Here is a 24,566-nt window from a genome sequence, read left to right as displayed (position 1 = left end):
CAAAAAAATAACGCGTGTGTGTGTGTGTGTGTGGCATGTGTAATTAATTTTTGGCATTTCAATTGGCCGCCATCAAAATCCAGACCTTTAACCAATTTGATAAATTTGCATTTTTGCGCAAACAAAAAATAAAGGAAAACAAAAACAAAAAGAAAAGGCACACAAGGCAAAGCAGCGAGGGGGCGGGGGAACCGCAAAAGAGGGAAAGCCTGAAAAAAAGCAATTTAATTTACAAATTACAAGTTGATGGGCACAGCCTCCATCAAAAAGGGCAAATCCAGCGAAATGATTTGGGTCACCAGGTAAATCAACGATTAAACTTATTATTGGAAGTGTATCGAATGGTTTCCAGGTGTTAAATAAACCAAAACGTCGATAAGACTCGCATTTTTTACAAATGTCAATTATGTTGCGTTCTGCATACAAATGAAGACAATGAGACGTAAATAATCCAGGAATAAATTTGCTAACTTCAGTTTGGCAATAAGTCTTGACTGCTTTTAATTCACGTTTAGCAATTCATCTGCCAATTTTGAGGGAATTTATTACTTATTTTGATGAAAGCAATACATTTTTAAATTATTTTAAAATGCTGTAGGCCTTTTTCAAAATTGATATAAAATGCTTTTCTAAAGTATCTCTTCACAATATTTAAAACACATTTACTTGTTTAATAATCGAAGAATTAATTGATAATTAATAATCGAAGACAAAATTGTGCTAGTCATTAAGGCTTCGTTAAAAAAATAAATAAAATATAATATCTGCCATAAGCTATATATTTTGTTTTTTTATGAATAAAATAGATTTTATTTTAATTTTTTAAATTTATGAATAAAATAGTCAATAATAATGAAAATATTTTAATTATAAAAATAACTAAAATATTTAAAAATATATCAAAATAAATAAAATCAAAAGAGTATTTATTATATTATGTTTATATTCTATTATTATATACTTTAATTTAATTTATTTTTGAAATATAAAATATATAATAATACATATATAAAATAAAATAAAATTATATTTATATTATTTCAGTATACTAATTAGTTAGATATTCTTGTTGCAGAAATGTTAGTTTTTCTGGTTTATTCAATATATATATTTTTAAATCTATAAATAAATTATGGAATTCAAGATGAAACCAAAAAATATGAGAACTTTCATAAATAAATAAAATATAGATAAAATTCTTTAAGAAATTATTAAATGAAATTCTTGAAATACTTGAGCTGCTTTAAATAAATTGAAGATTTGGTCAACATGAATATTATTTTACATTGCAACGTTTTTCAAATTGTTTATTTAAGTTATTAACAAATTAATCAAAATTTGTAAAATACAATCTAATAATTAACCCCAAGGCAACATTCATAATGCGTACGGAAAGCAGCAGAAAGTTCAGATGAAAAATGACAAATAGCAAATGACAAATGTTCCGTCTCCTTTTTCTCTTTCCTTATTATGAAAAAACTTAAAACACTTTCCATTTTTCATGTTCTTTTTATTTATTTTGCTATTTACTGTCGTCTGTTTTAATGTGGTGCTAAGAAATCTCGCATTTGCACTTTGAAGGCAACTCGTGCCAAAAACAAGAGTAAAAATAAAAATAATAATGATAATGATAATGATAAAAATAATGAAATGAGCGAAACGAAGAGAAGCAAAAAGACAAAATAAAGCATAAGTTGAAGAAAAATGTCAGAGACGTGCCTCGTATGCAAATTTGTGTGTGTGCAAAACGCAGACTAATAAGTGAAAAAGGAGAACAGCAAAAAAGGGGCGAGCCATAAACAAAAATAAAAAAAATAGTAGAAAAAACAAAAGAGGGCCGAGGTTATGAGACGACGAGATTACGACAAAGCCAGAAGCCACATCCATAGTCAGGCAGGGCGTGAGCTCAGCTGAAGGGAAATCCTTCAAGCGCTCGAGCCTGGCCTTACGTACAGGAAGCAGCCGCGCCCTCCCAGGAGGCTGTGTCAGGATGCTGTGTCTATGAGTGAAGCGGGTCGAGCGGGCGGCCGTTTGACCTCGAGCCACAAATGAGTGCAGATACTAAAGCCAAGGCAGCCGCTAAACCAAAAATGTTTTCCCACCATTTGCCCATAGATAATTCAGCACATTTTCATGTGCCAAAATCAACAAAATACGTTTCATAAATTAAACAATCATTTTTCGCCAATTTTATTGCAACAACAACAGCAACAATAACAAGGACAAGGGCAATCTTTCAAAATTTCAATCGTGTGTCTGTGTTGGAGAAATGAAACAAATTTCATTGCATAATTCATTACGCATTTGACTGGGCAAACGGGGTCGTTACGGAGTGCAGGAGGAGGCGTGGCAAGAAAGCCGCCTGCCATTTCGTATGGTCATAAATCTTCAGACATATGGGCTGTCAGGGCCATAACGATTGGGGGCAAGGGACAAAGGTCATGGTGCCCGCTCAGCGAGCTGAAAAAAAGCGTATTACAAATATTTTTATTGTTTTCTCTTTTTGTTTTCACGCTCGACATTTTGCCAGTTACACAAATAATAAACAATAAACCTGACAAAAGCCTATAAACAATTTAAGGAGAAAAATAGCGCGATGCAATTCAACCGAATTGTTCAAAGGGTTAAAACGAAATTCATTTCAATTCGCATTCGCGCGTTGTCAAGTGACTAAAACAATAAACGTAATAAAAAAAGCACGAAAATTCAACGCTAAAATAACAACAGCAACAACAACAACAACGGCAATTGCTAATATCAAAAAAGCAACAACAACAATCAGCAGAACATCAACAAGAGCTGTAATAATAAACGTGAGCAGCAGGGCGCAAGAGCGCTAGATAGGGAGAGAGAGAGACACAGAAATAAAGAGGAACGATTGGCAACAGTTTTACGAGTCACCAGCTACTTTTTACAACGAATTTTCATTATTGCAAAAGGTAAGCTTTTCCTTTTCTTTACAGTTTTCACAGACTTTTTTTCTTTGCTTTTGTCACTCAGCTGCAGTTTATTGGGTTTAAGCATTTTTTGGCACAAATCCAATTGGATTGTTCAAAGTTGCAAGTGTAACGTAAAAGTTCAACATTAGTTTGTATTCTGTCCAGCACAGACTGGCTTTAAAAGTTTAATCAAAGCATCAAATTCCAAAGAAATTGCTAAACAAAGCAATTTTTCCTCGGCTTAAAAGGAAGTTGCTCTGCATTTATAAAATTATATTTGAGAAAGTGAAGAAAATTACTTAAATAACATAGAATTTATTGTTTGAGAACAGAGTTCAAAATGAAGTTTAGTAACAAATTATTATCTAGGATTATAAATCAAAAGTTTATGACTTTCTTAATTACTTACAGAAAATCTTTGAATTAGTAGAAAATCGTTGGGGCTTGATAGCAAAAAAAAATATTGAGAAATCCGTTTTTATTTACTATAAGCAAAGCTTACTATATATGCATATTCCGCTAAATATTAACTACAATCTGAATATTAAATCTATTACTAATAATTTTTCATAAGGGAAAGCAGACGTAATAATAATGTTAATTTAATATTATATTAAATAGTTAGAGGAATATTTTTTTATGATATATACGTATATATACTTTTTATTTTTAACTTGTGATAAATGTAATAATATTAGGGAATATTATAAGATTATTAAGCTGCTTCCTTATTAATATAAAATAGTAAAAATCTTTTCATCTTTTTTTTTATGGGAATTTTTCTAAACATTAAATATTTTCTTGAAATGGTTTTAAATTTAATATCCATATTTTACAATATTTATATATGTTTCTCAACGAATATTTGGATTAAAATAAAGTAGCCATCTTTAATATTCCATTGCCTATTTTTAGGTGCAGTTTTTGTTTGCATCTATATTTTCAGTTGGCCGATTTAAGATCTATCTTAAATACATTATTTATATTATTTTTGTTTAACTGAGTATCTGGAAGCATTAAGACTATCAAACGATGCTGAAGCTTAGTTAAGAACATAAGGCTCACATTATATGCAACTGTACTCAGCATCAATTAAGCCAATCCCTAACAAGACTCCAAGTTATTTGTAATTCACTACAAAAAACGTTGCCATCTCTAATCCACTTTTCAATATGCTATCGCTTTAAGCAATTGCTTAGCATATCCTTAGCACATCTTCATTATCTTTCACTTTATGTAAAGTATCCTTCTCAATTATAGTGCTGCACTTGAACCTCAATCGGTCTGGCCACACAATTAAGCGAACTTTGCACTCCAAAAAAAAACAGATACCCTTCTTTCTCCCCGTTTGATTTGGCATCCCAGTTTGGCCACTTCGTTGCCGCTTTCCAACTGCATAGCACATGTCCAATATGCTGGCTTATATCATCTTTTAGCTCGTGTGGTTTGGGCGGCACTTTCGAGCAACGCTGACGGCCCGCTCCCATTGAACCCACTCACAAAAAATTCCACAAAAAAAACAGTGGAAAGAGAAAAAATTTGTTCAAGTTACTATTCAAACGCTTTTCAGCAGCTGCCGCACCAAAATCCCTTTTTAATTTTTCATTGCTGCCTGGCCCAGTCCCTTCCTCTGTTTCCCTGCTGCACTTCATTCACTCAAAGTCAGCGCAAACAAAAAGCTAGTGGGGGGTCATGCAGGACACATACAGACACACACACACAGGCACACACAATGCATATGCATATAGCTGGGGGTCTGCGCAGCATATTTAACCCATTGCAAACACATTTGCATGCACTCAACTCGAGCTCCAGCTGTGGGGCTTGGGGGCTACGGAGTTTGTGGGCTCTCGTCTATTGCCTAACTCCTAGCATCTAACAGCTAACGTCTCATATCTAACGTCTCACGTCTCACATCTCGACTTGCGTCCATTCTGCATTCCCAAATTCAAATTCTCATATGCTAAGCGTGAAAAATGACTTGCGCTGGGGTCAACCAGCTGCCCCGCTTTGCCCCCTCCCCCTGCCTGGGCTGACAAAATATTTGCATAGTAAATGGTTTTATTATTAACTGTGTAAACTTTTATTTTTTGGAGCCAGCTTCAACTGACCCGACCCCTTCCCGTGCTCCCCTTGAAAGTATGGCCGCAATTTTCATAAAATGTTTTAACAAACTTGTTAAAATATTTGCCAAGTCGCTGGGGCTAAGATCATTTTCAATGGCCAGCGGTCAGTTTTGAGTGCACAATAAAAATAAAAATGGCTGCACTGGTGATGGACCCCAGTATATTCTGTAAGTGCAGCACAGCTTTAGTTTTATGATTCGACCGTATAGCTCTGCTAGACCTGGACATACCCTGTAAGCTGCCAGTAATTAATTTGTATAGTGTGATTCAGCTTTAGCGTGTCAAAAGTTATGAAAAACTTTGATTGCATTACGAATTGTGGCAGAATATTAAAGTTGATGAACTATGACATACCCTGTAAGCTGCGCTGCAATCAGTCGCATAGTTTAATTTGTTTTCGGTTATCGTGTTATTATTTTTATTTCCCTTATTATACAGTCCACTCTCATATCAATCTTCTGATGACTCACACATACTCTGTAAATATATATCAGGAAATACAAGCTTGACTTGCTTTGTAGTTTCCCCCTCTTTTAAAGGGTTATGGCATTATTGTCATTATCAACATCAATTTCATCTAGTAAAATAATTAACTAGAACTTTAAACACAATTTACATCAGTTGTGATATCCTGTCATATGATTCCCCATTTTTCAGTTCATCTCAATTTCTTCGCTGCCTCGTTAGCACCTATCCACCCCTTCCGCTGACTAACCCAGCTGCTTGGCTTCAGCACTGGGTATAATCAATTAAATCTTTCGCACGCTTTTAATTAAAATTTCCCTTGAGTTACATAATGAAGTCAACTCCTTTTATATATGTATAAATATATAAGTTTAATTTTTTACGGCTGCCGCGAGACACTATGACGCTGTGGCGTAAATTCGCCTTTTTAGCCACACCCCCTTCGTCTGTCGCCACTCACGTAAATAAAGCGCGAAATTTAAAGCTTAAATCTCATTAAAATGGTTTTATTGCCACATTGGGGCACGCGCGGGGTGCTGCATTTGGGGTTGTTGCTGGGGTGGCTTGGGTGGCTTCGGTGGCTCCAGCGGCTCCAGCGGGTTAACTGCAGCTTCCATTTCGCTACACATTTATTTTCTCGCCCATAGTTTCAATTTGGAGCGTAGCTGGCGCTGCGGGTGTCAATTTCATTGCGCGCTTTGAAGTTCCCGCAAAGCAAATGAAATATAGCAGAGCGAGGGGAGCGCTTGGGCTGGTGCTGGTGTTGGCGTTGGCGCGTTGCACAATGTGCCATGACACAATTGAAATCGATAGCAGACAAGCCATAAAGTATGAGTATGCCAAAAAATTAAAAAACTATGGCGCGTCTTTTGGAGACATTTCACAAGCCAAACAAAATTCATGCCCCAATGCAAGCAGACTGAAAAAAAAACCATCAAAATATTGAAACTCGACTGGCACATACCTAGAGACTATCAAGCTCAGTTGCTGTTTTATATATAATTTTTTGTATATATAATCAGAGTAACCTTTGAGAGAACTTGTGGTTAAGCCAAATTCTTTGTATCTAGCTGCCATAGATTTGGTATACGCTTCAGGACTTTAGCTTAGGTATTATCTAGGTATAAGCAGACCTAGCTAGATCGTATATATTGCATATATTGCAGATAAACCAAATATATCATAAATATATATGGCCGCAGAAAAGCCTTCTCTTACCTGCTAAAACATTTGACCCGCTTCAATAATTCTTAGAGTGCAACAAAATCGAACAAAATTGGTTCAAACTCAATTTGCGGCTATTTGGTTTTTTGGCTTCCAGTTGCTATTTTTATAACTCGGGCGTCGCAGCTGGCCAATAATTTTTGTTTTAAGTTGCCAGCTTTTTGGTGGCTGCCACGCACAGCAGGAGCACCAGCAGCAGCACCAGCAGCAGCACCAGCAACAGCAGCAGCCGTTGCGAAGGAGCTGGCATTCTCTTGGGCCGACTTGCGCTCTGTGCTTTGGGTAGCCGTCTGTGCGGAAAATTACACTAAAATAGACACAAAATGCTATTTGTGTTGCTTTTGCCATTGAATAATAGGCAAATGCCAGAATCAGGCAGCTAAACAAATTATTGAGTTTGTGTGCGTTCAACCCAATGCCAAATTTGTGACGTCACAAGCTAATGGCAAACAAAATGCCATTGGAAATTGTCGCTTTTCCGAAAGCCTTTATTGACCTGCTTTAATACTACAGAGCTTGGCATGTTTTTCTGTTACTTATAAAGCATTAAATATTGAGTAAAATGGTCTTTGATAAATTGATTCCTTGGCTCACTTATCGCAAAGCTTCTATTGCGTATCTAGAATTTAACGAAATTAATAAAACCAAAACTGAATTTTTGGAAAATAAATTCCTCTAACAAGTTGCATTATAGAAGCAGCTTTGCAGAAGATTTTGCTAGATATCCTTGAAAAGCTTAACGGTATTTCTATGTATAAAGCAGAGAATAAGTTAGTCTAGAGAATTAGTTAGAGACTTTGTTATTCAGCTGCAGTTTTGCAGAGTTATGTGTATCAGATTTGCCAAAGTATAAATAGAGATAAGCTTTGATTTTCTTGGAGCTGTTCACAGTGCAGACTTTAGTTTACTTAAGAACTGATGTTCACTACTTAGTTGAGAATTCCAAATAGCTTAAAGGTAAAGTAATCTTATAACTTATAGTCCAGAGCTGAAAGATTGAGAGGTACAGCAGCTGTACCCAATTTTACTATCTGCATGTCCTTAGGGTATTGTCCCTTAAATGGATTTAATATTCAGTACCTCTTGCATTATATTCGATGCTTTCTTTGAGGACCATATCACACAAACTTTTACTTTGTTGGTCCAATATTTTCACCGTTTCATATTCATAATTATCTTTTAATGAAATCACAGTCACAACTATACCTATCCCACTCTCTCTCTCTCCCTCGCTCTATCCCTCTCTCTCTCTCTTTCTCCCTGTCCATTTTAAAAGCTCACATATTGAAGGCCCATTAAAGCATCGTTCAGCCAGTGACAGGCCTTTTCGCTGGCATTTTGTAAAGTTTTCCGATGTGACAGTTAATTTTACAGTGACTGATGTCAGGAAACACATTCGCACACATGAAAAAGGCATTAAAAATTGGCCAAAAAACAGCAGGCAAAAACAAATTAAAGGCCAAGTACATTTGGCATATAAAAATAAACAAGCATGCAAGAAAACTCTACGTAAATTAAAGTCAGAGGGGAAAAGAGTAAAGCTGAAAGATAAATAAAGAGAAAGAGACAGAGAAAGAGAGAGAAAGAGAGAGAGCGAGAGCAAGAGCAAGAGCGAGAGATTTGCAGCGCAAAGTTTGTTGGATTTAATTGTTTTGAGAGCAAAAAGTGCAGGCAGTTGGGAGGATTTGTTGTTTTAAATGTTGTTTCCACTTGTCTGCAGCAACAGAAACAGCAGTGAAAACAACACAAGAAGAAGAAGAAGGAACAGCAGCAGCATCAGCAGAGCGACTGCAACAATCAAGAGTAAATATAAATAAAAATGCAGTAAAGTTGTTGAGCCTGGAACGAGGAGACAGGCCACTTATGCATGTCCTGTTGGCACCACACAAAGGCCCAAAGGACGGCCCAGCAGCAGCAGCAACAGCAGCTGACAGGACCTGTCGAGCCAAAGACGAGAGCGGGAGACAAAGCAAACGCTAGTGAGTGCATATAATCTGAGGCTCATCATCTGCTGTTGTCTGCTGCCTTCTGCCTGCTGCCAGCGAGGTGAATGCTTGGGGGCGGGCTAAGGAGCACAAATCCTAGCCAAGACATATGCATATATCCTTGCACGTGTGTCCTGGTCCTGGTGCTGGCTTCTGCCTGACTGCGAAAAACAATGCAATTCTTCTACACTTTTTGCCAGCTCGCTCGTTTGTAAGCAAAAGTCCTTTAGCACAAATTTTTGTGTATGCCAATGCATAAAAAGCACAACTTGTCCTTTTCCCCTCTCTCGCCCACTCTCTCTCTCTCTCTCACTCTCTCACTCTGTTTGTCTTGCTGTAGATAGTAGTTAAAGTTGAATACGTGCGAGCTGTCTCTAGTTCAAACTCATATGCAAATAGAAGCAGACAAAATGCGCTTCCGCATTAATGCATTTTGTTTTGGCTAGCAGAGGGCTTAGGACATCCAAATGGATATTAGTTGTCATAGAGCTCACAACTGACACTTCGTTCTAGTTGGTTATGCATCAGCCGAGTTCTCGCCGTAATCCCAAGGTAAATAAAGACAAAAAAAGCATAGTTCATATTTATATATATTTCTTGAGAAATTTATTTTGGGTTCTATTCCAAATAATGTTTAAAATCTGCAGATATTTTATTTTTCCTTCGATAAGCAAGCTCTATCTATTCTATAGTATTTAAAAACATGAAAGATATTTTAAATTAGTAAATTTGTATCTTTATTCGACTGGTGAAAATATTTTTATATATTTTTTAGTCAAATTTATAGCAGATTTTGCTACTTCATAACCTTGCGTCTATAGTTTCCTTACTCAATCAGTAACAGCGACGTGTAAAAACAGTTTCATTTTTATTAAAATTTCTTTGGCTTTTGTTCCTTTTTGCTTACCGCACATTCTTTAAACTTAATGTCATTAGGTGAAGCTTGCAGCAGAGCAAATTAAGGCATTTTCATAGAAATAATTAAAGATTTGGTATTAATTATGCATATATATTCTGCTAGCAGCGCATGTTCCTCTTTGGTCTTAAGCTGCTTAAACATTTATAGTACTCACACACAGTTCATTTAGCGCTCTACCAGAATTTATTGTCATGTGTTCGTTCAGGCCAAGAGTTTCAGCTTGTTTCAGTCGGCCACGTAATCAACTTTAATTTTTGTCAGACGCTTGTCAGCTGACGCGATTCTCCCGCCTCTGCTGCCATGCATATAGTTATCTTAACTAAGTCACACACACACTGGCAGGTTGTGCGTGCTCTAAGTAGAGCAGAGGGAGGCAACTTTTAGCCTCGCTGGAGCCTTTTGCCGTGCTCTGCGTCGCGTTCGTCATTTTGAATATCTAACCGCATCTTTACTAATGCATGTGCCCGAAACGCGCGTGTGTGTGTGCGCCATGCAGGCCACACTAGCTTGGCTTACGGCTGCCTTAGCCTCGGCCACAGTCGCTGTTGCCTTCCAATTAAGCAAAAATATAAAACGCTGTCAAGGACAAATGTGCATTTTAATTAAATTTTGTAGTCCAGCTCGCCTCGTTCGCCCGCTCTCGCTCTGTGCCATTTCGCTTGTCTGTTTGTTGCCAGTTTCTCAAGCCACTTTTGATTTAAAAGACGCCTTGGTTGTGCCTGCCTCAGAATATCAAGTATACGCAATGCAGCCCCGTCGCCCGCCCGGACTGCCTGTCATAAATCACTTGAGTTGCCTGCTAAATGTGCGTCTCGCAGCTGGCCAGGGGGCGTGGCCGTAATGTGTAACTGTGCAAAATGCCCGAGGACCACATAAAATGCCAACGTGCAAAATTCTAGCCAAAAATATCAAAAAGCAAAACGACAACAGCAACAAAAAAAAAAACAAAAAAAAGAAAGAAACATTTCTTGCTGTTGGCAGAGGAGTGTTGCAAGCAGCGATAAAGCGTGCCAAGTAAAAGATACATATTAATTGCTGTGCAGGCTGTGTGTGCCTGTGTGTTGGTGTGTGTTGAAATGCTAAACAACAAAAGTTCGTGTTCTGTCTGCTGCTGTTGGTTGTATTCACTAATAAATGGCCAGAGCTCCTAATCTGCAAGGAACATGGCAACACAGCGCCCAACAGCAGGCAGCAGCCAAAGTAAACCAAGCCAAACCGAGGCAAACCCAACCAAACCGAACCTAGCCCAAGCCCGCCAAAAACCCTAAAAACCAAAGAACTAAACTAACAAGCGCCATGGGCGAGTGTAGCAAAAGCTGCCTGAGCATCAGTTCCTAAAGCAGCTTCCATTCCATGCAGTGGCGGCGTCAACTGAGATATCGAATTTAATTAAGTTTGGTTAAAGCGAAAGTGTGCCGAATATTGAAATGATAGTAGCCAAGAGGAGTTAGTCAGGAAAATTATTATAATGTATAATAATTTTTTTTAGTTATTATAAACATGAATATAATTTACTTTAGATTTTAAGATTACAAAAAAATTATTTTTTAATAATATAATATTAAGTATTCGGATTCGTAATTAATTACAAATATTACATCAAAATTTTTATTTTTCTAAGAAGAAAAGTTGAGCTATTGAAGCTAGAGAAATCTGTCTAAGTGATAAGCCGTATTTTGGGATTTTGAAACGTTTTACTAGCTGATTTATTACTCAAATAAATACATGTGTCAAATTGAAAATATTTTTAAATTATTATGGTATTCTTTTTATATCAATTTAGTATTTTGCCAACTATTCCAGCTGTTTAACTATTTAATTGTGTCTTATCCTAGCTAGATTTAATATTAGTTTTTTTTTACTTTATTTATTTTTTTATTTTATTTTTAATATTTTTGTAGGTACGTTATTTTGTTTTATTGACTTTATTTCTTTATCTTATTTATATTTTTTCATTCCATTGATTTAATTTCTTTTATTTATAATATTTATTTTACTTAAAAAGAGTTGTTTGTTAAATATTAATTCTAATTTATATCTTATTTATAAATTTTAAAATATCAATTAGAGAATGTTTAAATAACTTTAATTCTTCTAGTAACAACTAAAAATAAACACCATTTAAGCTAAGCCAACTTCTTCCCCTTGCTCTTCTTCACATTATTCAATTTGTTTTGTTTCTTTCTTGACTTTTCATATAATTTCATGTTTATTTTATTTTTTTTTTTATTAAATAAGACACAAACTGCAAAAACTTGCAACTTCTTATAGCTATCAGTTACATAACGTATTTGAGAACTCTCAATTTGAGTTTACTTTGCTAACTCGCTCTAAGTATATGCTCTCACAGCTCTTAGTCTAGCATTTCTTTCAATTCAAAATCCAAGCACTTGAGTTCTCTCTCTATCTTTCTCCCTCTCTCTCTCTTTTAGTTCTTTCCTTCCAGTCCTTGCACTCGCGAATGTCATTTCAATTGCCATTTAGTGCTCATCGTACATCCCTTCCACGCACAAAATGCCAACGTCTCTGGCCGTAGACGTGCTTTCCGCTGTGTCAACCGAAATGTTGTCTTGCTGAATTATGCCACGACGCACTTAATCATTTGCGTTTTCTTCTGCAGCATCCGCAAACTTTTTGCATACCAACGGTTTCCCTTCGCTTGTTGTTAGTTGCAACATTTTTGTTTGTTTTTGGACATTGGCAAGTTTTGGCGTCTGCTGCAGCGCTAAAGACCGCAAAGAGAATGAGTCGCTGCCTTGCTGCGTGTCCTTGTCAACTATCTATATCTGTCTCGCTTGCACTCGCTCTAGTTTAGCATCTCTCTCCCTCTCGCACTGTCTGTCTGTGGGTCAACATTTCAACTGGTAACCACAATGAGCCACTTGAGAAAACTTTTGCTAGTGCGATGAATTTAACTAAGAACTTTTGGCGTTTGGCGCTGCGGTGGCCACAGACGTGAGAACCCACCATGCCGCCCCTTTCCCTTATACTCGTTACGCCCACATTCGTGGGTCACCTCATAGTGAGTCAATAGTGGGCACACGGCACACGGGCCTTCAGCAGTAAAACCTACCGCAACAAGCTCGAGTTGCGAGCGTGTGTTTGTGTTTTATTTGTTGGGCATGCGGGTCGTATGATTAATATTAAAGTTGCCACAGAGTGAAAATTAAGCTGGGCGCCAGCGACAGGCAGCATAAGTTTGCCAAGCGAATGGCTGGGCAGAGATGTCTTTGAAGCGAAATCTCTTCTCTGGGGTGGGCGTAAGTCGAGCAAGAGGCGACTTTTGCCAACGTTTAAATCAGATAAGCATTTTCATGCTGTTGTTCCCGTTGCTGCTGCTGTTGTTATTCTGTGCTTTTTCTACTTGGAAAAGCTGGGGGCGTGGTGTCGTGGCATTTGCTGGTGTTATAAACCTGCAGGCGGCAACTTAATTTCTTTTTTGTTATTTACTTTCTTTGTTGTTGATTTTTTTCGCTCTCCCGTCAGAAAACTGAAGCTCAAATAAACAAGACATTTGCTTTAGCTGTTGCTGTTGTTGTTGTTCCCCTTCTGATGTTGTTCACATGTGTGTTGTTGCTGGACTAAAAATAAACGAATTTCATGTGAAAATCCCTGACAGTCACTTCACGTTTCATGTTTCACGTTCCTCACACGAGCCGTATGCCTGTGGTCCAATGCGGCGTATGAGTGATTTGTTTCACATCATAAATCTGTGTGTGCGCGAGCGTGTTTGCGTGCCATTGCTGCCTGTGTGTATGCGTGCTCTTATTTATTCATAAGCGCATTTTGCTCTGCAACAATTTCTTATTTTTATAATATCAACAAATACATATATTTATTAAAATGTACGAAACAAAGCGAAATTGTGTTTAAATATCGCAATTCTTGGTAATTGCGACTCACTCACACCTCCCATCGGCTCTAGCTACTCACTCAAACGGCTCAGATGCTCTCGAGTGTGCGCAAGAAAACAAATAAACAATGTGACTTTGTCTGCGCTTTAAATTCATTCAAACGTATCACTGCGCAATTTAAGCTTGAGGTGTTTAAATTGATTTAGGATTTACCTGGATTAAAATACGAAATATTGCATGAAAAATTTAATAAAAATATATTATATACACAAAATACACACGAGTTCATATGTTTAAGCTGTAAAGTTATACGTTAAGATAAAGCAGGAAAAAAATATTTGTAAGGCAATCAATTCGAAATTCGCCTCATATAAGGGCTCCTTCTGTATTTAATTAATTTAATTAATTATATGTATTTTATTATATTTCAGTGTATTTTATGTATTTTTATTGATTATTTCCCAAATTTATAATAGTTACTTTTAAAATATTAATTTAATTTCAGTTCCAGAAAAAATCGTTTTTCAAATTATTATTTTCAACTCACCCTCTCGTCTAACAGACCCCAAAAATTCCATTTGCACTTGAAACAGTATCTTCTGTGGCATTTAACCATGTACTTTCCATCTTTTATTCACATTAAACTCATTCGAATCGAGTGAAATAAAAGTTTCTGTTAGCTCGACATCTGTTGGTGAGTCGTAAAAAAATCCATTGCCTACTTATTGGGGCATTCATCATTTGACAGTTTACAACATGGTGTATGCTGGCAAATCCTGTGCAACGCAACACTATAACTTCCGCTCCAACTCGATCATCCTCAGCCCCCAGCAGTGGATGCTGCCCCAACCCAACCAATCTGTCGGCCGTGACGCTGTCATAACGCAAGAGATTCAACAATTTCCACTCATTGCGCTCAGTCAATTGCCAACCATATTTCAATTTTATTTTATTATCGCAATACACGACAGAGTTGTATCTAAAGGATACAGATACAGCGGCTGTGTGCATCCTTTGCCTTTATATTGTATTAAAGGAGCAGCCCGACAAGCGCCTGGACAGTCGCCATTGTTGTTGCCAAGGCATCCACTGCTGTTCCGGCTGTTGCGGCTGCTGCTTCAGCTGGCTTTTAAGCCAGCTGAGAAAAAAAAGTTATTGATAGTTATGGCACGCCCACACGCACAGTCAGCCCCTCCCCACCTTGCCCCTTGGGCAAACATTTTGATTTGACCAAAAATCTCGTTTGCTCTTGCTCTCTTTCTCTCTTTCTCTCTCTCTCCCTTTCTCTCTCTCGCACACACACACGCTGTCTCGCTCTGTTGTCTCTGCATGCAATACAGGAATTTTGCATAATTTATTAGGAATATTTAATAAAAAATACCACAAGGCAAACACTGAGAGGCTGAAAAGGGAATTGCGGATGAGTGGCTGGCGAGTAAGAGCGGAGGAGCGAGCGGGACAGCACGAGCAGTTTTGGCGGCGAATTGTATAGCGCTTTGCCCGCTTGGCCGCTTGCCATTCCAAATGGCAGCCGCTTGGCAAACTTTACGCTTCGTTAGCTTCTGTTCGCTGTGCTCCCAGTTCCAGTTGCCAGTTGCCAGTTGCCAGTTGCCTTTTTCCTCTCCTCCACCTACGCTCTCTTTTGTGCCGTTCGTATGCAGCAAAATGCGTTGAGCTACATTTATGCTTTGTTTTTTCTTTTTTGTTCATTTACACACACACCCACACATACACATGCACACTCTACAACTTGCTTGCATTTGCAATGTAGATTCATTTTTGTGAATTTATGGTGGAAAAACTCACACGCCGTGCAAGAGGGCAAGGTCTGCCTGGGTTGAGGGTTCGGGGAGAGCACAGGGGTAACACAATGAAAGCAGAGTTCCTCTCTCTGCATACTCTATATGCCATTTACGTAGGGAATGAGCTATGGACGTGATTAGAATTAGTTGAAGTGCAAGAGAGAGAGACCTTCAAGTGAAAAATAAGTTGAGTTTTATGTTCGTTTACATTTTATTGGCTTAACAAGTGTTTCTTTGTGTTGTACTATATAAATCCTACGAGATACACTGCATTTGTGTATCTATATACATCGGCCTATTAGGGTATTCATAGGTCGACTAAGTTGTTAAGCCTTCTCTTATATTCTCTTTCTTCAGTTTCTTGCTGTTGTTATTGTTGCTAAAACTTTACGCATTCATTTTCATGGCTTCGCAGGAAGGTGTAGCAGTGTTTGTGTATGTCGGTGTGTGTCTGTGTGTGCGTAAGTAAGCCTTTTAACATAAATCATTGACAGTGCAACTCCCCTCGGCCTTCCGCTCACACACCTCCACATCAACTCAACGTCAGGTCCTTTGGCATTGATTTGATTTGAAATAGTTGAAGCATAAACTGACAGCTGAAATATCGTTTTACATGGCAACGAGCGACAACAACGTTGCGTCTGATTAGTCAGTCAGCATTGCCAGATTCCACCCACTTGATCGCAACACATCACCCTCATCCTCATCTCCCTGCCCTCTGCCCTTTACCCTGCTCACTGCCATCATTCCATTTGACACGCAGTGTGAACTTGACATTTTCGCGTGTTTCGCTTTAATTTCGTATTCGAATTCGCAATTCGCATTCGCATTCATATTCGTATTCGCATTTGCCATGCAATTCAATTTTCGAATGACACCCAATGGAGCCCTTCAAACGCTCCGTTAGTTTATTCCTTGTCAGTGGTTTGTCAGCCCCGGGCCATTCATTACACACACATTGATGCAGTCATTCAAGCATGCGTGCGTCGGTATGAGAGACTGTGTATGAGAGAGACAGAGAGAGGCTTAGGTTAACCCACACGCGTTTTATTTTGATGTTTGCTTGCAACTGTTATCTTATCGCACATATTTTATAATTTCAAATGTTGTGCCTGCTGTCTTGTGCTTTCTCTTTTCCACTCACTTCCACTTTATTTTGTATATGTATATATACACAGCAATCACATAATGGCATCCCAGCGGGGTCAACAATGGGTTAAGTGCCCGCAGGCTCAGCGTTCGTGACTCGTGTGGCGCATTCATTAACCCCCTCCTGGGGGCTAAAGACCGTTCGGATCTTGCTTGCCATTATCCTGGCACGTTTCCCACCAACAACAACAACATCATTCTTAATGGCCTTTGTGCTCTCCCCATCTGTTTGTTGCCTACCCATTGATGATGTCCTTTTAAATACTTGCAAAATGTAGCCGAAAATAATTTCATAACGCACACATTTTGGGCTCCCTCTTCGTCTCATTCTTCTTTCTGTTTCCTCGTCTTCCGCTCGATACTCATTTTGGCAGCTGCTTAGTTTTACAAATTGGGCTAGAACAACAACAACAACAACATAAGCAACAACAATGAGAAGTATCCAAATCGAAAAACATTGCAAAAAAAATTGCTTGAAACTGTAATCTTTTGCTTCACGCTTGAATACATCATCATTCACACACACACAGACATCATGCCCCGTTATTGTATGTGTATGCGTGTGCGTGTGCGTGTGTGAGGGTCGTTTGATTTTTCATAGCGCTGCATAGACATATAAAATATAAAAAGAGTAAAACGAAAGAGCCAAAAAATACAAAACTAAAACTGTATCCAAAATCTAATACATGAATGATGTACATGTGTGCGTGTGTGTGTGCTTAGACACGTGTAAAGCCAAAATATTTTGCAAGTCAATATATCAAAAAATATTTGGCGCGTTTGCTGAATGCAAAGATGAATGAACATCCGAATTTTTGTTTGTGTATATATTGCGGAAGAGAGTGCGAGGAATATGAATATAGTGACTGAGTAGACGGGTGAGGAAATGCAGAGAGAGGGAGAGAAAGAAATAGAGCAGTTTTAACTCAACGGTAAAAACATAAACACAAAAATGTAGTAGTAAGAAATCTTGGAGAGTCGACTTTACAATACTCTCTATGCTAAATTGCACTGTTTATTTATCTGTTAAAGATGCATTAAAAATAAAAATACCTATTAGTATTATATATATAATATTAATATTTTAACCTTAACTATTAATTTTTTTACCAATTAAGATCATCATTCGCATATACCCTTTACACATGCTAAGTACTTAGTATAATTAAGTGCCAGTTGCTTTGTGTGTGAAATAGAGAGCTAGAGTATCGTAAAGTTTTATGTGTGGAATTTCATTTGTTTTTTGTAGTTACAGATGTCCTCGCTCACGCTCTCGCTCTCTTCCGCTCCATTCTTGGTGTGCATTTTGTTTTAAACAAATGAATTCGCCGCCGAGGCGAACTAGCAAACATTAATCAAAAGTTGCCGTCCGGTCTACAGGACTGCGACTTTCGCCGTGGTCAACGGGAGTTGGGGCATTTATTAAAGTGCCGCATCATGACCGGGCAGATTTAAGGCATAGAGATACTGTATCAAAGGTCAAAGGTTGAGCACAGCAGCTGTTGACCGTTTCAGTCGAATTTGGCCAACATATGCCATGGGAATTGCGAATGTGTGCGGAATTGTGAAAGCGTGACAACCTGGAATTTGACTTGACCTAGCCCCAAATATAGAAATATGGAATACATATACCTTTGGGTATTTATCTGTATGTATATATACCATTACGTTGTCAAGCAATTTATATATAGCGAAATAATGAGAAATCTACTCGGTTAACAAAAACATTTTACAACGGGGCCCAAATGAAATTAACGCAATTAAATATGGTTTCATAAATATTTGTTGCACGCATATTTTATGAAAGACAAACAAAATGAATTTTGTATATAAAATTATGACGAGCTGCAAAAGCCAGTTAAGGTAACTAGAATACTCTTACCTTTAGAGCGAACTATCATGGGAACATTTTGATGAGAGATAAAAATCACAAATAACAATAAAAAAACTTCAACCAAGTATTTTGAGTATTTTATGAGAAGTCTTTATATATTATTTTCATGTTAGACTTTAATTTACTTAAGATAATTTAGTATCTTCAAGCTTATTTATTTAGTAAGAAATTCTGATATAATTTTACCAAGTTGAAACAAAACAAGTTTTCAAAAGATTAGTCGAATTAAAAAACAATTGTTTCGCATTCTAATAATTTTTTTATATTTTTTTTTACTATTTTTGCCTAAATTGAGTAATATTCGTAAAACTCTTAAGAGTTGCAAAGTTTCAGAAAAGGCAAAACAAAGCCAAGGACTCATAAAACTTTTGGGAATTTTTCAACATTTAAAGTTTTACTTTGCATCTTTTATTTGTTTGCTTTTAAATGAAGCGCCGAAAGTTTTAAGCTATCACGGAAAATTTTATCAAAATTATGAATTTCATTATGCACATACATACATACACATATATATAGATATAGTTATATATATGGCAGCAGGTGAGCGAGAACTTATAGTACGTCATATGCCAAGGCACATTAGTGTATTTTAGCTCGTTTGTTTAATCAGGTCGTTTAAATTGCATTTCTCTGTTATGTGCACTGCGATGAATATTTTAGAGACTAAAACACACACACACATATACACGCATATACACCTACACGTCCAGTGAGTGGCACCATTTGATTGTCCCGATTTTGTTCCTGTTGCTGTCAAGCTTTCTATGTGTGTGTGTGTGACACGTGTAATGTGAAAATTGTCCTTGACTTTGTGTACGTGCACCTCGTTGCTTCATCCCTTGCGAGTTTGTTTAATTGCTCACACATACACACACACATATAGAAAGCGAACGGTCCTAATGAATGCAAATGAATGGCAGCCACGGCCAAAGGCAAAAACAACAAGCTTAACTACTAAAAATATTTATTATGCCAAAAAAAAACCAAAAAATTAAATTTCATTGCAAACACACACACGCGCATACACACACCGACACACTAATGAAAGCTAAGGGCATAACTGCATTTATGTATGTGTGTGTGTGTGTTTGTGTATGCTCTTTCTGTGCTCTGTTTGTTTGCACATTTAATTTAAATATTTAATTAAAATTGTGAGCGCGGATTGATTCAGGCAATTAAAAATAGCACGCACGAGCATAGGGGGCATAGGGTATAGAGTATAGGGTATAGGAATAGGGTTAAAGACTGTAGGGTATAGAGTATGAGATATAGGGTGCAGCTATAGGCTAAAAGATGATAGGGAAATTAGTATAGAGTATATGCTATAGCTATCGAATAGTAGGGTATAGTACAGGCTTAGTAATTATGGGATATAAAGTATAGGGTATGGGATATAGGATACTGGCTCAAATGTTATAGAATACTAGGGCCATATGGGATATAGACTTAATAACTATATAATGTAGGCTATAAAGTATGGGCTTAAAATTTAAGGGCATAGAATATACTGTATATGCATAGGCTTAAAGATAACCGGGTATAAGGTATAACAAACCGTAAAGCATAGCATATAAAGATTGTACGGTATAGGGTGTAGATACAAGATTTAAGAACAATATCCTATAAGAGGGTGTTGGTATAGGATTAAAGGGTATATAGGCATAGGCTTAAATATTATAGATGATATCGATAGGCACATGTTATATATAAGGTTTAGGGTAGCTAACTTTTAATCGGCTTAAGCTTAACTATATCTTTGCTTCTGTTTCATTTTGGTTTTAATTGTTTATGAAAAACACATTGAACAAAATTTGTCGCCTTGCACGTTTGCTGTTGCCTTTTGTAAATGTTCAAACAAGTGAGTGTGGGGGTGTGTGTGTGTGCGTGTATGAGAGTGCCTGTTTATATTTGTTTGGCCATAATCATAATTAAAAATTGTTAGATTTGCCTGCGACGCGTGTGTGCCTATGTAAAATTAAACCAACACCGCAAAAACAACACGAGAAGCGCCTTACCGCAAGTGTGAATGTGTGGGTGAGTGTGGGTGGTGTGTGTGGTTGCCTATGTTTGCATTTGAGTGCATCTGTTGCAAGAGGCGTGAGTCGCTTTTGTTGCGTTTGCATTGTTCGGCTGCCGGTTTCAGGGCTGGTTCCATTGGTTCTTCGCTGATTCTTTGGGCTTGGCATTGGCTTTGTTTACTCTTCGGCTTTCACGTGCACAAATTGTTTACTTTTTTAGTGCCTTTTATTGTGGCACACAACAAATCTTTCAATTTCTGGCCAACAAAAAAGTTGAATGAATTCACTTTTTGATTTTTTTAAGCAATGGGCTCCAATGTTTATGAAAAGTTCTTAAATGGCTTTTAAAAAGATAAAAGAATTATTTAAATATTTTCTTTTATTGCTCAGGCATGTAGCATTAGAAATAGTAATCTAAGTTTCCATTAAAGCAAAGCGAAATCTCAGCTTGACAATAATTTCTCAGAGCTAAAGAAAAATTTCCCATGCGCACAGCAAGAATCTATTAGGCGCAGGCTAAGTAGTCGAGGGCTTAGCTGCAGAGCTGCCCCAACCAGTGCACCACCCAACCACACAACCTAACCACATAATACACAAACAATGCGCTCTGCGTCTGCTGCTTCTTCTATTTTTCAGGGGCGCAAGTAAAAAGCACTTAACGCCCGCTCAGACTGCATAATGGCATATGGAACGCACCACCATAAGGCAACCTCTCTACACAGACTCCACACACACAAACACACATACCCACGCACACATAAAACACTTTCGCCTTAATGTGGCTGCTGTTCGACAAAAATGCATTTCATTTGTGGGTAGAATTTGCACCTAATGCGGCAGAATGAATGCTGCTTGCTAAAGCTGATGGGGCTAGAAGCGAGATTGGGGATTGGCAATGCGATTGGGATTGCGATTGGGACTTAGATTGCAATTGGGGCATTGCCAATGCAAGCCAGAAGATGCGTTTTGCCACTGACTCTTATCGTCGGCCAACACAAATTTAAAGCCCTTTAGTGTGGCTCGAAGTGAAACTTGTGTGTGCTACGTTTAGTGCAGTTACAACTTGACCTTTGACAGCTCCACACACAGCAAAGCCCCCAAAAGAAACACAGAGAAAGTGGAGCAAAGCCGACAGCAGCCAGCAGGCAGCAAGCAGCAGGCAATTGGTTCAGAGTCCAAGGGCCGCATGTTTTTAACTTTTGCAAGTTGTCTTTGCAATTTCTGATCCACTGACCTGAATGGCCAACCAGCTCAATAGCTCTATATATATATATATATATATGCATTGCCTATATATCGTATATATATATCGTATATATATATCGTATATATATATCGTATATATATACATTTTTGATGACCAAAGGCTTTTCAATACCAACAAGGCAACAGCAACACAAAAGCCAACAACAATAGCGCATAAACCATATAAGTGAGAGGTTATCCAGCTGGGCAGCTACAGGGAGGATGTATGGTCGGGCATATGATATGTGTATGTGCATGGTCAGGTGTGTGCCTGAGCAGCAGAGATATTAAAAATTTTGCTATATATATATATTGGCATTTGCATAAATACAGCTACAGTAAATGTCAGCTAAGTGCAACTGTCTGTCAACTGCAGGCAGCCCGATGTCTCCTGCATACTTAACTATTTATAATTGGCCGATAATAGGGGAAAATGAAGAAAATTCAAATGACCTTAATGACAACATCTATAAATAGAAGCTTCACTGTACATACCTGTGGTCTGTCGTGACAATTTTTAAAAATATTTTCTCTGCTTCTCTATAAAACTTGAATAGGCGACTAGCCCTGAAATTTATTTCCAACTAATGCCATTAAATATATTAGCCTGCTGCTGCTGCTGCGCCTCTTTCGAATGAGTTTTATGCGGGCTTAGTTCATGTCGTGGATTGTTTTTGCTTTATCCTGTCGATTGTCGCCATAAAATCCATACAACTGGCCAGTTATTATAAATTGCTCTCGGCTCAGTGCAAACAATAAAAAACATTTTCCTTTTCACTTTTATTTTATTTTTATGTAAATTTCACTCTCTTCCCCTTCCCTATCTCTCTCAATCTCTCTCTCTCTCTCTCTGTATGTGTATGTTCTTTACAAATATTATTCTATTTATTAAAAATAGCAAAAGAATTTGTTATAATCCGCTGCATTTAATTGACTGCAACTAAAACGTGATGTGGGTCAATGTAGAGAGCATGAAAAACATATATGGAATAAAAATAAAATTTAAGTACAGTATAAATGAGTTATGTCCACATATGTACAGTTATAATTTGTGAGCAGAGCACCCATGGGAGCTAGGGCAATCAAAGCAAAAAATATATAGCCGCGGGTCAGTTATTGTATTCATTTTAATTGCGATGCTCACAGACGAGTATTTCCATTTAATATGTCGATTAGTGCAAAATAATTTATATAAAATTTTTTCTCTTTTAATTTGAATAGAGGTGAAAAACGAGAGATAAAAAGTAGAATAATCAAATCTATATTTTTTTATAGGTAATAATGCATAAGACTCAATTCAAAATCTCATGGAATATGATTTACTTACAATTTAGTAATATTTTTTACGATTTGCCTCAGCAATTCGCAAAATGGATGACTGAGTCTGATACTGAATTTATCATTGAAAAAGTAAAGAAAACTGTTTTAAATCGCATGAAATTATAGTTCTACAAATAAATGCAATGAAACAAAATAGACAAAAAAATGTTTAAATTATTTCATTATTAAAAAAAGCAAAAAAATGTTAAAATTGTATCGTTTGCATTGAAATATTTGATATTGTCATGGGGATGAGAGAAAATTTAATGCAAAACTAATGCCCTGCCATTATTTCATTTAAAAATTAATTTTATTTTAGTATTTTTATCAATTGTCACTTAAAGATATTTATACTAAATAAAATATAAAGTATTTATACTACATTTTAATTCAATTAGTATAAGATTGTTAGGCATTTGCTTTGAAATGTCAGCAAACTATTAGAGCAACTATAGCAGCTCACCTCTGCTTACTCAGAACTAGAGCACTTTTACTTGTTTTGCTTGAAACTAAGCGTAAAATCAATCAGTTGATGTGCCTGTGCCATTCGCTCGATTCCAATTTCGTATTTCTCAATGTTTACCTTTAGGAGATGTTTTATCAGCGCAGCGCTAATAAACAAAGACTTTCACTCGGCTGATTATTGTCATTGAACTGAAAACGCGACAACGAGCGCAAAGTGTAAATGGAAAAGAAATCATGACAAGTTTTCCAAGCCAGAATCCGCACAGCCAAGCAGCCAGCCAGCTAGCTATCCAGGCATCCATCTGTGAGCTTATGTAGTTTCAAAGTTTCCCGAAGCAATCAGCTAAGACAGCGGATCCCGGGCTGCGGCAGTGTTGAAGCTATGTTGCAATTGGAAAAGTCAACGGCTGCTTTCAATGCCAGAGGCAATAGTGTCTCTGCTTTAAGGAGACGCTAGGCGAACAGGGAAATTGAAAGCAGCAGCACGCAGGTGCGCGAGTAGGAAATGCAATCAGGCAGCTTCAGCTTAGCAGCTGCTGCTGCTTCTGCCCTTGACCTAGCCATCAACTGATTTTGATTTTGTTTTCTGTGTAACATATTTTCCAGATTTTCCTAAAGATTTTTACAATTTTGCTTGAGCTATGCGTTGCATAGCGCAAATTCTATGAGCTCCATAAAATTTTTGCATAAGAAAATATTTGCATGCAGTTGATATTGTTAGATGGGCTAAGGCTGACATATAATTATATTTATGAAAATGTTTCTTCAAAATTTTTTTAATTGGGAGCTTACATGTATTATTATTATGTATAATTTTAAGTAGGCTTTCTCAAGTTATATATATTTAAAAATTTCTTCTTAAATTTTGAAGATTTTTAAAATATTTTTAAGTTGTCTGCCAACTTTCACATATATTTTATATGTATTTTTGAGTTACCTGAACAACGAGTCTCTGAGCTAGAATCACAGGCGAAATTTAAAGTCTGCTTTGATCGATTCAGATTTTTAAGGTAAGTGTAATGCTTAGATGCTTAATGTTGAGGACTTATCAAAGTATATAGAAGTGATGCGCCACCTTGCTAATAAATTAGCATTTCGGGCAAGGTAATTAGACTTGGTATTCAGTGGAATTTAGTTGTTAATACAATTTATGTGAAATTT

At 37.2% G+C, this 24,566-nt stretch overlaps 1 protein-coding gene across 1 annotated transcript in view; it reads left to right on the top strand.

Annotated features, from left to right (window-relative positions):
* LOC111601155 overlaps nt 1–24,566 on the top strand; it is a 43,956-nt gene continuing 19,390 nt past the window's right edge. Inside the window, exons 1-2 of the mRNA XM_023317631.2 lie at nt 1–302; nt 2,531–2,939. The gene's annotated coding sequence lies outside the window, so the exon portion shown is untranslated. The remainder of the gene's footprint in view (nt 303–2,530; nt 2,940–24,566) is intronic.

This window comes from Drosophila hydei, unplaced genomic scaffold, assembly GCF_003285905.1.
Source record: "Drosophila hydei strain 15085-1641.00,03,60 unplaced genomic scaffold, DhydRS2 tig00008114-arrow-pilon, whole genome shotgun sequence".
Classification (NCBI taxonomy): Eukaryota; Metazoa; Arthropoda; class Insecta; order Diptera; family Drosophilidae; genus Drosophila; species Drosophila hydei.
This window is presented reverse-complemented; position numbering and strand designations above follow the sequence as displayed.